At 51.5% G+C, this 12,227-nt stretch overlaps 1 protein-coding gene across 4 annotated transcripts in view; it reads left to right on the forward strand.

Annotated features, from left to right (window-relative positions):
* Positions 1–2,691: 2,691 nt before the first annotated feature.
* Positions 2,692–12,227, forward strand: part of GATAD2B (GATA zinc finger domain containing 2B) — an 89,983-nt gene continuing 80,447 nt past the window's right edge. For 2 of the 4 annotated variants that reach the window (XM_047704189.1, XM_047704190.1), the window contains exon 1: positions 3,223–3,426. The gene's annotated coding sequence lies outside the window, so the exon portion shown is untranslated. Of the gene's footprint in view, positions 2,853–3,222; positions 3,427–12,227 lie in introns of those variants that run through there. The other 2 variants (XM_047704188.1, XM_047704187.1) reach the window with 2 other exon arrangements.

The following is a 12,227-nucleotide window of genomic DNA, read 5'->3' on the forward strand; positions in this document are numbered from 1 at the left end:
GTACTGGCCCTGGGGGGCTCGGGGCACTCTCGGAGCAGGAGAGGAGTGAGTCCGGTGCTGCCTATGGTGGTGCCAGTCTGTGTGGCGCTTCCGGCCCTCCCACACAATCACCCCCTTGTCCCTCATTTGTACCCCACACAAAGGCTCCATTCTCTGGGGGCCTTGAGCTCATCTCTGCCTTCTTCCCTCTCCCCCAGCTTTTGCCTCTCGGCTTCTCTGGTACCCCCACAGAGCGGACAGCCCTCTCCCTAGTAGTTGGTGTTGGTGGCTCTCTGGCATCCTGGGACCCCTCGCAGCCATCCTAGCCCCCACCCCCTCCCGTTGCTCTACGCTGCTTGCAGGACCCAGCCAGCCAGGCTCTTGGCCTGGGGACAAATCAGGAAGGTGAGGCACAGTAAGGAGCCCACTTAATGTGCAACAGGGAGACAGGCCCACCCACAACTCTCCCTTTCCTGTATGATGAAATAAACACAGGAAAGAACTAACAGAGCTGCAAAACCAATCCCCAAAGGGAATTAGCCAACAAGATGCCCGCCCTGGGGAAGGCAGGCGGGAGTGTCTGTGGGGGGAATAACTTACGTGAGGCTTTTGTGCAAATTCCCAGGGGTGGAGAACAGTGGATGAAGAGAGTGGTAGTACTTCTGAATTTGGGAAACTTCAGGCCACAGGACCATCCTTCCCCATCCTGTGCTGTGTATGAGAGATGCTTTCCCTCCAAAAAGAGCTGCACAGGAGGGAAGCTGGGCCTTGGGAAGTAACTTCTGTCCTGCCTGGGACTAGGAGGCGCCTTCTTCAGAGGGGAAATCCTCACATCAGCCCACGCTCTGATCAGACCTTGCTCCCTAAAACCAGCCTCTCCCCACCTCTGCAAGGGAGCAGTCACCCCGCCCCCCGCAACCTCACAAGTGTAGAGCGCGGTGTGCCCAGCAGAGTGCTGAACTGCCTGGAATTTTAGAATTTTAGGGCTCAGTCCCTACTTTGACAGAGCATACAGTCTTAATGGTCTAGAAGGCCCCTTGACTCCAATGAACATGGTAGCCGCCCTCGCCTCCAATGCGCCCTCACCGGTGAGCCCTATGGTCAGATGCACAGGACTACAGAGTTCTTGCACCACAAGACTATCTGGAAATTCTAACAGCAAAGTACTCACCGGGACATCTGACATCTCTGTGCTGGGGCCCAGGGGGGCTGGATGGGGGAGGCCATGCCTCGTCCTGGCCCAGTTTCTCTTCCCAGACTTCAGAGCGTATACAGGCTTGGGTATGACAAAATTTTAATTAAATTTTGTCTCTCCCACTTACTAATTTTATTATATTGGCCAAATTACTTAACTCCCGTGCCTCAGTTTTTCCTTGTGTGCAGGTTGAGGTGGTTTTTCCAAGGTTAATTACACCGTCCACATGGAGTGCTAAGCACACGTCATCAGTGTCAGCTTCAGAAAACAACACGCGGGTAGTCTGCAGAGGGCGCGGTCAGGTCCTGGCTGCAAGGGTGGCCTCACACTTGCCTTCCCTGGAGTTGGATCACTCCAGACTGAACGTTCCCTCCACCGCTGACTTTAATTCTGTTGAAAAGTGTCTTCTCAGGCTTCACTAGGCTCTTGGTCAGGCTGGTATCTTCCACCACCGTACTTCCCTTCCTCTCCGCCCTTGAAGGATGGCTCGGCAGAAGCCAGAGAAGGCATCCGAGTGATGATGGGCAAAGCAGCAGGTTAGGGAAAGAGGGCAGTGGTTTTCGGTCACAATCACTGCTATACCCAGCTCCTAGAGGGCCGCCTGATTGCACGATGGGCCCTCTGTCTTGTGTGTCAAATAACTGAGTCGGGGAAAGCGCTAAAATGAGAAATGGTTTTCAGTGTAGTGCAAGGCGGGTCCAAGTAGGACACAGTACCACGCCTGCTGAGTGCTTACTGGGCCCTTGGCACTGTCCTGCACATTTTAAACGCACTACTTCGTAACCTCACAGTTCCGCTCTGAGCTGGACTCCTCTCCATCACTCCCGTCCACAGAAGGGGAGAGCGGGGCACAGAGAGCAGCGGCTAAGTCACTTGCACCCGCATCCTAGAACCACTAAGACGGAGCGCCAAGCTCCCAGGCCAGGCCGGTGACTGTGCGCGGACCCTGTGCGGGGCGAGACGAGGCTTCCGCCCACTGAGGTGACCCTGGGGTGCACCTGTCTTCAGGTGGCCCCCTCCGCCCGCTGCACTGCCACGGGGCCGCACGACTTCTCCGCGGCCGCGCGGGCACGCCGCGGTGCTCCGGGAGCCCGGGCTCTCGGGGATCAAAGCCCCGCTTTCTCCCTGACGCGCTGTCGACCTTCGCGAGTTACTCCATGTCTCAGAGCCGCTTCTTGAGCTCGGGGTTCGGGCCGCGGCGGGGACTGAGCGTGGGAACCTCCGGGCGCGTCGCGGGGTCTGCGCCCCCCGGGGGGGCGGGACGGTGCCACCCGCCGGCCCCTGCCTGACCCGCCGGCTCTGCGGGGCCGGATCCCGCCGTCACGGCGCCGGTGCTGCGCTCACCCCGCGCCCCGCGCTCTGCCGGCCCCTCGCGGCCCCCGGGCACCGCCGCTGCCCCGGCCGCCACAGGCGCGCGCGCGGGGCCCTACGCACACCAGGAAGCCGCAGGCCCCGAGCAGGCCACGCCCCGCACAGACCGCGAGGCCCGAGCGCCCGCGGCCGCTGCCATCGTCAGATTCCGGGATTCGGTCGCGAGGAGCCACCACCCAGCGCGGAGCCCGGCGCCGCTCGCCAGTCTCCATCTTTGGAGTCGGAAGAATGAGAGCGGGCCGAGGGGGAAGCCGGGTTTGGGGATACTGGGGTACGGCGGCTGCCTGGGGACCAAAACGTCTCTAAGGTAAAGTTGCAGCCTGAAGCGATTTTTTGACCCCCGACACTTAATGGGCTGCTTAAGACCCGGATGTGTCTGGGACTGGCCGAGGTACCCATTAACGCGCCCCCGCTAGACCATCCCCCTCCTCCGCTTAGGATTGGGTACTCCGTACGCTAATCATCACTGCTCCAGCCACTCACTCTTCGAGGGTGGGGTGTAGTCCCGGCATCCCCTCGTCTATTGGTGGGGCCGAGCAGAGGAGGGCGGGGAGGCCGGCTGGGGTCGCCCAATGGGCGTCGTGGCGTGTGGGGAAGGCGGAGCCGAGGCGCTTGGCAGCTGCCCAATCAGCGTCCTTGTTTGTGTGGTGCCGCCGCCGGTGCAGCCGCCGCCGCCGCCGCCGCCGCCGCCGCTGCCCCCCGTCTGTACCGCAGTGTCTGCTCCGCCCGCCCGCCCTGGTCCGGCCCGCCCCCCTCCCCCACCCCCGCCCCCGGTCCCGTCGGCGGGGCCCGGAACCCACTGTGCCGTCGCCTCCCTTTTTCGACGCCTCCGCCGCCGCCTGAGGAGGCGAGCTCGCCGGGAGTTACCCCGCCACCGCCAGGTGAGGAGCTTTGGCCTAGGCCCGCCTGGCCGCCCGCCCGCCCGGGGGCGGCGAGCCGCGAGGACCGGGGGAGCCGGGCGGCGGCGGCGGCGGTGGGGGAAGGGAAAGGTGGAGGGCGGGGGAGGGGAAGCGCCCGCGAGCCGACGCCCGCCCGCGCGCCCCCGCCTCGCGTCCCCCTCCCCCGCCCGGCCCCGCGCGCCCCCGCCTCGCGCTCCCCTCACCTCGTCCCCTCCCCCGCCCCGCGCGCGCTCCCCGGCCTTTCCCTTCGGCCTCGCGCGCCCCCGCCTCGCGTCCCTCCGCTCCTTCTGCTCTGACTCTTTCTCCCTCCCGCGCGCCCCGTTTCCCCCGCCATCCCCGCTTCCACTCCTTGCCTCCCGCCCGCCATGCTCCCCTCCGCTCCGCTCTAGCGCCCCCCCCCCCAGCTCGCTCCGGCCCCGGGGGTGCCCTCGGGGGGCCGGGGCTGCTCCCCGCGCGCAGTCCGGGCCCCGCCGGTCGCCGGGACGCGCGGGGGTTCCCCGGGTGAGGGGAGCGCGGCGGGATTCTCTTTATTTAGGGGACGGGATCGGGCGTCGCGCCGCCGTCGGAGCGGGGACCGCTCTCCGCCCGGGTGGGGCTCCCCTTCCGAGCGACCCCGGCGCCGCTGTCCTCGGCGGGGCCTCTGGGGCGCTCCGGGGGCCGACGGAGCCGGGGCTGGCCCTCCGCGGACCGGAGCGGGACTTGGAGTACTTTCTGCCGCTCTGCTCGCTGGGACGCCGAGGAGCGGCCGCTCCTGTGGGTGCCGTTCGCCGGCCCAGGACGGCCCCCCGCCCCCCGGAAAGGCGTGCTCGCCTCTTCGGACTCTTCCCCCGCAGCCGCGCGGCGTTCGCTCGGGACTGGCGCGGGGGCGGCTGGCGCGGGGGTGGCGGTGGAGGCCCGGGGTGGGGGGGGGCACGTGCCCGCTGGCGGAGCTGGCCTGGCCTTTCCTCCTGCTGTCGTCCGGGGAGGCAGGTAGCCTGCGGAGAGCGACTTTCCCGTTTCCGACCAGGGGTTGTTTGCAGGGCTTTTGTGTGCGTGTCAGAGCTGGGGAAGGGAGCGGTGCCTTCGGGCCAGACTGCAGCAGCCCGAGGGCTCGCGGGTCCTGTTGAGGAGCTGATGCTCTTGGTTTTGGAAACATTTTTATATATAAAAATGCAGTTTTTGGATAGGTAGTGCGCGCATGTGATTCAAAGTGAAGCCTTCCCTCTCACTTCTCCAGTCTAGTCTCACCTCCCGTTTACCGATTTCTAATTGTTTTCTGGCGGCAGCGTGCGTGGATGTTGGACATTAAGCCAACTTTTGCTTTTTCTTGGATGCACTGACCTAAACTGCTCGTTGAGGTCTGACTCGTGTTTTTGGTGTCCGAGCGATCGTTACAGAGTATTGTTCTAGAGCAACATTTCTGTCTGCCTGACGGGTAAGGAGGCTACTTCGGAGCTAGTAGAGTCGGTGCTGCGGGAGGCCTCCGTGTATTTTAAAGGAAGGCCCGCATCTGTTGGAAATGTCTGCTTTTTTTGCTTTGTAACTGATGTCTAGTCTGTGTTTGGGGATGGACTGGGTCAAGAGTAGTCTTCCCTTGGCCTTTTTAAACAGGTAGGTTGTATGAATAATGAGTTAGTAGGAGTGCTGGTTTGGCAGTGCTGCCTTCCGTCTTTAGAGGCGTATAGTTTTTTTAGTCTTGGGCAGTTGTAGTCCTCGTGGTGAGGACTGAAGCAGATAAATATTAATCAGGAATCAGAAGGCCAGACCTGTAGGCTGAGTGACCCAGTTTGAGAGGAGGTGAGGCTTACGGACTTTTGTCCTGCTTATTCCTTACTTGAAAACACTTCCGATGGAGTGAGAGGAATTCGTAGCTGACAGCAGCATCCATCTTTAGGACACTGTGGTTTGCCTCCTCTGACTGTGATGTCTGCTAACTTCCTGTTTAGGGGCAGGCCGGAAAGGGGCTGCACACACGCCGCTCCAGTGCTTGGCTAGGAACAGTGTTGACCAGGGTCCCTGATCAGCTCTTCTCGGCTCAGTTCTGGCTGTGACCTTTCCTGCTGTGTTCAGTAGAAGGCCATGGGTGTTGGGAGGGAAGATGCAAAATTTTTTTTCTGAGCCTCATGGTCTTTTTTTTTTTTTTAAAGATTTTATTTATTTATCTGTTGGAGATCACAAGCCGGCAGAGAGGCAGGCAGAGGCAGAGAGAGAAGCAGGCTCCCCGCTGATCAAGGAGCCCGATGCGGGACTCCATCCCAGGACTCCTGGGATCATGACCCGAGCTGAAGGCAGCGGCAGTGGCTGAAGCAGGGACGCCACCCAGGCGTCCCTGTACCTCATAGTCTTAAAGATATTCAGAAGCCTGTGTGCTTCCCCCTTTCTCTTTCTTTTTTGGACAAATGTTTCCAATCCCCCCAACACACACACTTTTTTTTTTTTTTTTTTTTTTTCTTCTTTTCCTGGCTGGGTCAGACCTTCAGGTTGGATTTTGGTTACAGAATAGCAGAGTGGGGGTGGGAGGAGGGTGTCAGTGTGTCAATAATAGTATCCTTTTTTTTTTTTTTTTTTAAGATTTAATTTATTTATTTGTCAGAGAAAGCCCAGTGCACAAGCAAGAGGAGAGGCTGGCAGAGGCAGGCAGAGGGAGAAGCTGGCTCCCCACTGAGCAGGGAGCCTGATGTGGGACTTGATCCCAGGATCCTGGGATCATGACCTGAGCTGAAGTCCCTGAATAATAGTATCCTGATGGAATGCTGGTACCTCTGGATTCATCCTAGTTTTAAGCTAGCATGTTGTAAAGAACAGGCCTCTTGCTTCAGTCTGCTGTTTGTTTTTTCCTTCCTTCTCTTCCCACCCACCAAGCTGGAGGTGCATGTATAGGGGAGCCACAGTTGTGCTGTCCTGGTTGCTAGACTGGAGTGTATTCCATGTCAGCCAACCCACTGGGATGAGCGCATTAACAAGCGGCCCCTCTGCACTCAGAACACTGTGTCGTTTGATTGATTCAAACAACTGCTAGAGAAAGCACAAGATTGGAGCCTTCACTAGGACCAAGGAATTTTCTTTCCTAGACCTTTTACAGTATTTAAAGCCGTGTATCATTACATATCAAAGCACAATAGCCAGGCATTTTCTGAAGCAGTTTGGAGGGGAGGGGGAAAAAAAGACACACCCAGATTGACTATAAATCTAGCCCTGCTGTAAAGCTGTCCATTTCTTGCTCAGGAAAAGATCTAACCTATCAGACAATCCCACACAAAGTTGCAGTTCCCCTGCATTGGCTAAGCTTGGGAAAAGATGCATAAGAAAGTTCAGTTTTTGTTGAAAAGGTCTGCCTTTTAAGGAGAAACCTTCTGTTAGCTGTATAGTTTGGTTTATCCTTAGTAACCCTGTGACATTTTCTGTAGGTACTGTTTGGGGATCTTGGTGGCTCCTGAGTCCATGGAGCAGAGACTCCTGGACTTGTGTAGTAATGTTGAAGAAAATCGGATTTGAAATGCTCCCTCTTCATGTTCCATTTTTCCCTCTCAGGGATATTTGAAATATTCCTGTGTGGTTTTGAGTTCATTTAGTAGGAAAGGAGTGACCCAGGGTCGTAAAAGAGCTAAAGTTTGTCTACTTCTTACATGGTATCTCCCTCAAAATCCTCTAATCTTTGTTATTGCCTTAAATTGCCACTAACTGGCAAAAAGCCATCAAGAGTTTTGGGTTAAAGTACCAAAAGCAACAGATGAATAAGAACACATATTTTGTTACTCCTGAGGTATGAGACTGGTCAAATCCTAGACCGCAAAGTTACAGTAACTGCAGAAACTTCTTTGACAACATACAAACTTTTAGTTGTTAATACTAACTGGTAAAGTATTAACAAAAATGACAATACTTCCACATTCCTGAGCCATTCTCTTTTTGCTTTTCACATCTGAGAGGTACACGTTTTCTAAGTAATTCAGGTTACCGTTAGTTGAAGCTGAAAGTCATGGATTAAGCCTACTGATCAAAGCTTTCTTGGGCTTGTCTCATTTGGGGGGAAGGTGGAATTTTTAATCACCCAAAATATAGGCTGGAATTTCAGTGGGATTTAGATTAGACATCAGAATTAATAAATTCCCATTATAGTTGTGAGGGATTAGAAATCTTAACCAGAGAGTTAGTACATCTCTTACCTAGAAAATATTTACGGAGTTAGCTTTTTGAGAGTATTTAAGTTCCGACTTCTGGGGAGGGAGGTTGTAGGGCTAGTAAGTGCATATTGGAATAGTAGAACACAGGCATAGGGAATTTAGAAATCCCGAGTCAAATCCTAGTTTTGCCATTTATTAGCTGTATGATTTTGGATAAGCCTTCTAATTTTTCCCCCCATGCTACCTACGGCTCCTAATTTTAAAATTCCCATTTCTTTCAGAATAAAAGTCTGTTCTTACAGTGGCCTGTAGGGTCTTGCATGCTCTGTGATCCCCACCACCTTCTCTGTTGATCATCTTCCTTCCTCTTGTTCACTCCATTCCAGCCAGCCACCTTGACTTGTTTCTTTTTTAAAGATTTTATTTATTTATTTGACAGAGAAAGAGAGATCACAAGTAGGCAGAGAGGCAGGCGGGGGGCGGGGGAGGAGGCTCCCCGCTGAGCAGAGAGCCCAATGCGGGGGGGGGGGGGGGGGGGTGGCCTCAATCCCAGGACCCTGAGATCATAACCTGAGCCGAAGGCAGAGGCTTAACCCGCTGAGCCACCCAGGCGCCCCAACCTTGACTTGTTTCTTGAATACACCATTCACACTCTTTATCTTAGGACCTTTGCACTAGCTATTCCTTCTAGTGGGAAATAGCTAGTTTTTCTCACAGAGATAATACAAATGACTAATTTTCTTCCTTCAAGTCTTTGCTTAAATATGTTACCATTTCAGTGAGATCTCTTAAAATTGTACCTTCAGCTCCCACCTCACTCCTGATTTTTCCATGCCCTATTGTCTTTTTTTTTACAGTGCTTATAATTTTATAACATGTTTGTTACACTTATTGCTTTTTAAATTTCAATTAGCAAACATATGTTTGTTACATTTATTGCTTTTTTAAATTTCAGTTAACAAACATATAGTACATTAGTTTCAGATGTAGAGTTCAATAATTTATGAGTTGCATGAGTGGTACCCAGTGCCCATCACATCATGTGCCTTCTTTAATGCCCATCACACAGTTACCCCATCTCCCACCACCTCTTCTGCAGCAGCCCTCAGTTCGTTTCCTATAGGTAAGAGTCTCTCATGGTTTGTCTCCCTCTCTGATTACTTCCCATTCAGTTCCCCCCCCCTTCCCCTGTGATCCTCTCCTCTGTTTCTTGAGTGAAACTGTATGATAATTGTCTTTCTCTGATTGACTTTTATTGCCTTTCTTAAAAAGTTTATTTAAGTAATTTCTACACCCAGCGTGGGGCTCGAACTCATGACCTGAGACCAAGAGTTGCATGCTCCTCCAACTGGGCCAGCCAGGTGCCCCCCCTTTTTTTACATTTATTGCATGTTGGTTCCCCTCCTGTGATACAGGGTCTACAAAAGCATGGATTTATTTTGGTGTTTTAATGCCTAATACAGTACTTGATATATAGTTAATAATAAATATTTGTTGATCAAATAAGAATAATAACTGTTTTTCTAATCTCGTGATTGTTTATAACAAAAGTACAAAATGTGATTAGCATAATATGGGATTTTAAAGTGTAGACGTTGAAGCATCATACAAATAATGATGATAAAATTATTGCCTTCCCATTGAAATGGTAAATAACACTTGATTATTCAAAAAAAAAAAACCCTTCATGTATTCACATAGATTATCACATTTCTCCTAAACTCCAGCCTCTTGTTTCCATTTTTCTACTGTGTGCTGGACATACCCACTTCCATATTCCGTTGGTACCTCACACTCTGTTTTCACCCTCAGCTCACCTTCTGTGATTCATTGGGTCACCTAAGCCAGAAATGGGAGCACCATCGTCAGATTTCTCTTCTCTATCACTTTCTAAATATTTCTCAGCCAGTACCTCTGTCTCTGTCTCTCTTGCTGGTCTCCTGCTTCAGGCTACAACTCTTACTTGGGAGGTTGCCGGGATCTCTTCTAGTTCTCTTTGTTTTTAGTTTTGTTGCCTTTTAAACTTTCAATTCTATTGGCTCAAAATGGTCTGACAGAGATCGGATTATTCTCTTGGCCTTTCTCAATACTTTTGAATAGTTTCCAGTCGTTTAAAGGTGAAGTTTAAACTTTGCCTAATATTCAGGCCCTGTAATCCTGGCCTTTGCCTTTCTATCTGGCCTTACATTTCTCCCTTACAGTTTATACATGAGCACATACAGTTCCATTTCCTAGATCAGCTTCCAAGTGTCATCTCAAATGCTACTTTCTGGGAAGCCTTCTCCTGATTTTCCCAGAGAGACTTCGCTTTGCTTTCTTCTTTGATCTCGCTCTGTAAATATTGTCTGTTTCCCCTCAATGGTCTGTGAACACCCTGAAAGATACCATGTGTTTTTACTGTTGTGTGTCCAGTGCCTAGCATGGTACCTGTCATCTGATAAGTATTAAAGATACGAATATGAGAAAATGTTGCGTACATTTAGAAGTTACCCCTTTTGTTTTGTTCTGGCACAGAAGAACAAGGTTGGAGTCCTTGCTCTGCCATTTATCATCTGCGTGACCTTGGCTTAGTCCTTTGAAGCCTTCACACCACAGTTCCCTCACCTTAGAAATGGGGATCAAGAGCTGCTTTATCTCTTTTGCTAGATTTCCGTATTAGTCAAATGCGTCTACACATAAAGGTGCTCTATAAACTGTACAGCACTGTACAGTTGTTATGTGCTAACACAAGCTGAGCTTTCCTCATAACTTCTTTTTTCTTGTTCAGGTTGAAATGAGGCCCCCCTTTTTTTTAATCAGTGAAGCCATAAATACTCTTCTGCAACATGTATTCTGTTCATAGCCATTTTCATCAGTATGTATGATATACTCCTGTATGTCACCGTAAGTGTGGAGGATTTAAAGACTTTCCCAGTATCCTAGTGGATAAAAAAGGTTGTAAAATCCTCGGAAGTTACTCTTCTCAAAGAGTGTCTCAGTCATGAATTCTGTAATTTTTTTCTCAGATTTTAAAAAAGATTTTACTTATTTGGGAGAGAGCAAGCAAGCATGAGATGGTGGGGAGGGAAAGGAGCAGAGGCAGAGGGAGAAGCAGACTCCCCACTGAGCAGGGAGTCCTACATGGGGTTCAATCCCAGGACCCTGAGACCATGACCTGAGCTGAGGGCAGACACTTCGCCCACTGAGCCACCCAGGCGCCCCCTCAGATTTTTTTTTTTTTGATTGTGCTTTTGCAACTTTGAGAACTTAAAAGGAATTTATTTATTATTTAAGATTTGTTTATTTGAGAGAGAGAAAGCATGTGTACAAGTAGGAGGGCCAGAAGGAGAGAGAAGCTCAGGCAGACTCTGTGCTGAGTGTGGAGCCCAACACAGGGCTTGATCTCGTGACCCTGAGATCGTGACCCTGAGATCACAAACTGAGCCAAAACTAGGAATTGGATGCTTAACCAACTGCACCACCCAGGTGCCCCTTAAAAGGAATTTTTAAAATGTATATATTTAATATGTAATCATATTATAGATGAGACAACCCAATTCCCAGAGGTAGTGTCATTTTGCTGGAATCTAGTATGTAACAACTCTGCCTGACCTCAAGAGTTGTGGTCTTAAATTCTTCCAACATTTCTTGCAGAGGGTTTTTTTTTTTTTTAAGATTTTATTTATCCATTTGATAGAGATCACAAGTAGGCAGAGAGGCAGGCAGAGAGGAAGAAGCAGGCTCCCTGCTGAGCCGAGAGCCGGATGCGGGCTCGATCCCAGGACCCTGGGACCCTGACCCGAGCCAAAGGCAGAGGCCTTAATCCACTGAGCCACCCAGGCGCCCCTTGTAGAGGATTTTTTTAAAAATTTTTATTTATTTATTTGACAGAGAGAGACACAGCAAGAGAGGGAACACAGGCATGGGGAGAGGGGGAGGGAGAAGCAGGCTTCCGGATGAGCAGGGAGCCCGATGCGGGGCTTGATCCCAGGACCCTGGGACCATGCCCTGAGCCAAAGGCAGACACTTAACAACTAAGACACTCAGGCGCCCCTTCTTGTAGAGTTTTGTTTTGCCCTAAAAAAGCAAAAAACAACCAGACAAAAAATACAATAGTATTAATAGGTTTTTGTTTTTGTTTTTAGGATTTTATTTATTTGACAGAGAGAACACAGGCAGGGGGAGTGGCAGGCAGAGGGAGAAGAAGCGGGCTCCCCCCATGGAGCAGGGAGCCTGATGTGGGTCTCAGTCCCAGGACACTCAGATCATGACCTGAGCCAAAGGCAGTCACCGAGCTAGCTGAGCCACCCCGGTGCCCATAAATAGGTCTTATGTGAAAAAAGTTATGTGGTCACATAGTGGTCTGAAAAATTCTGAGTTCAATTAAGGCAGATTTCTTTAAGGCATGACTTCTCAGAGCCTTGGGTGTCTAAATATACATTGTACGTTGGGAGTGGTCAGAGAATGGCTAGAGTGTGTGGAGGTTCTCCTAGTTACTTGGCCATGAAGGAGCTTCTTAAGGTATTAGTGATCTCAGTGCTTGGAGAATACTGCACTTTGCTATTCTGCTTTCTTTGAGTTTGAAAGTTTTTTAAGGGTTGTTACTCTGGAGGGAGGGAATTGATTGCTTTTTTGTGTTAGTTTTCCAGAGAACTAGGATGGTGGCATTAAGCTAGATATTTTTTAGAAACCTCACTGGTA

This window comes from Lutra lutra, chromosome 15 (assembly GCF_902655055.1).
Source record: "Lutra lutra chromosome 15, mLutLut1.2, whole genome shotgun sequence".
NCBI classification, from domain to species: domain Eukaryota; kingdom Metazoa; phylum Chordata; class Mammalia; order Carnivora; family Mustelidae; genus Lutra; species Lutra lutra.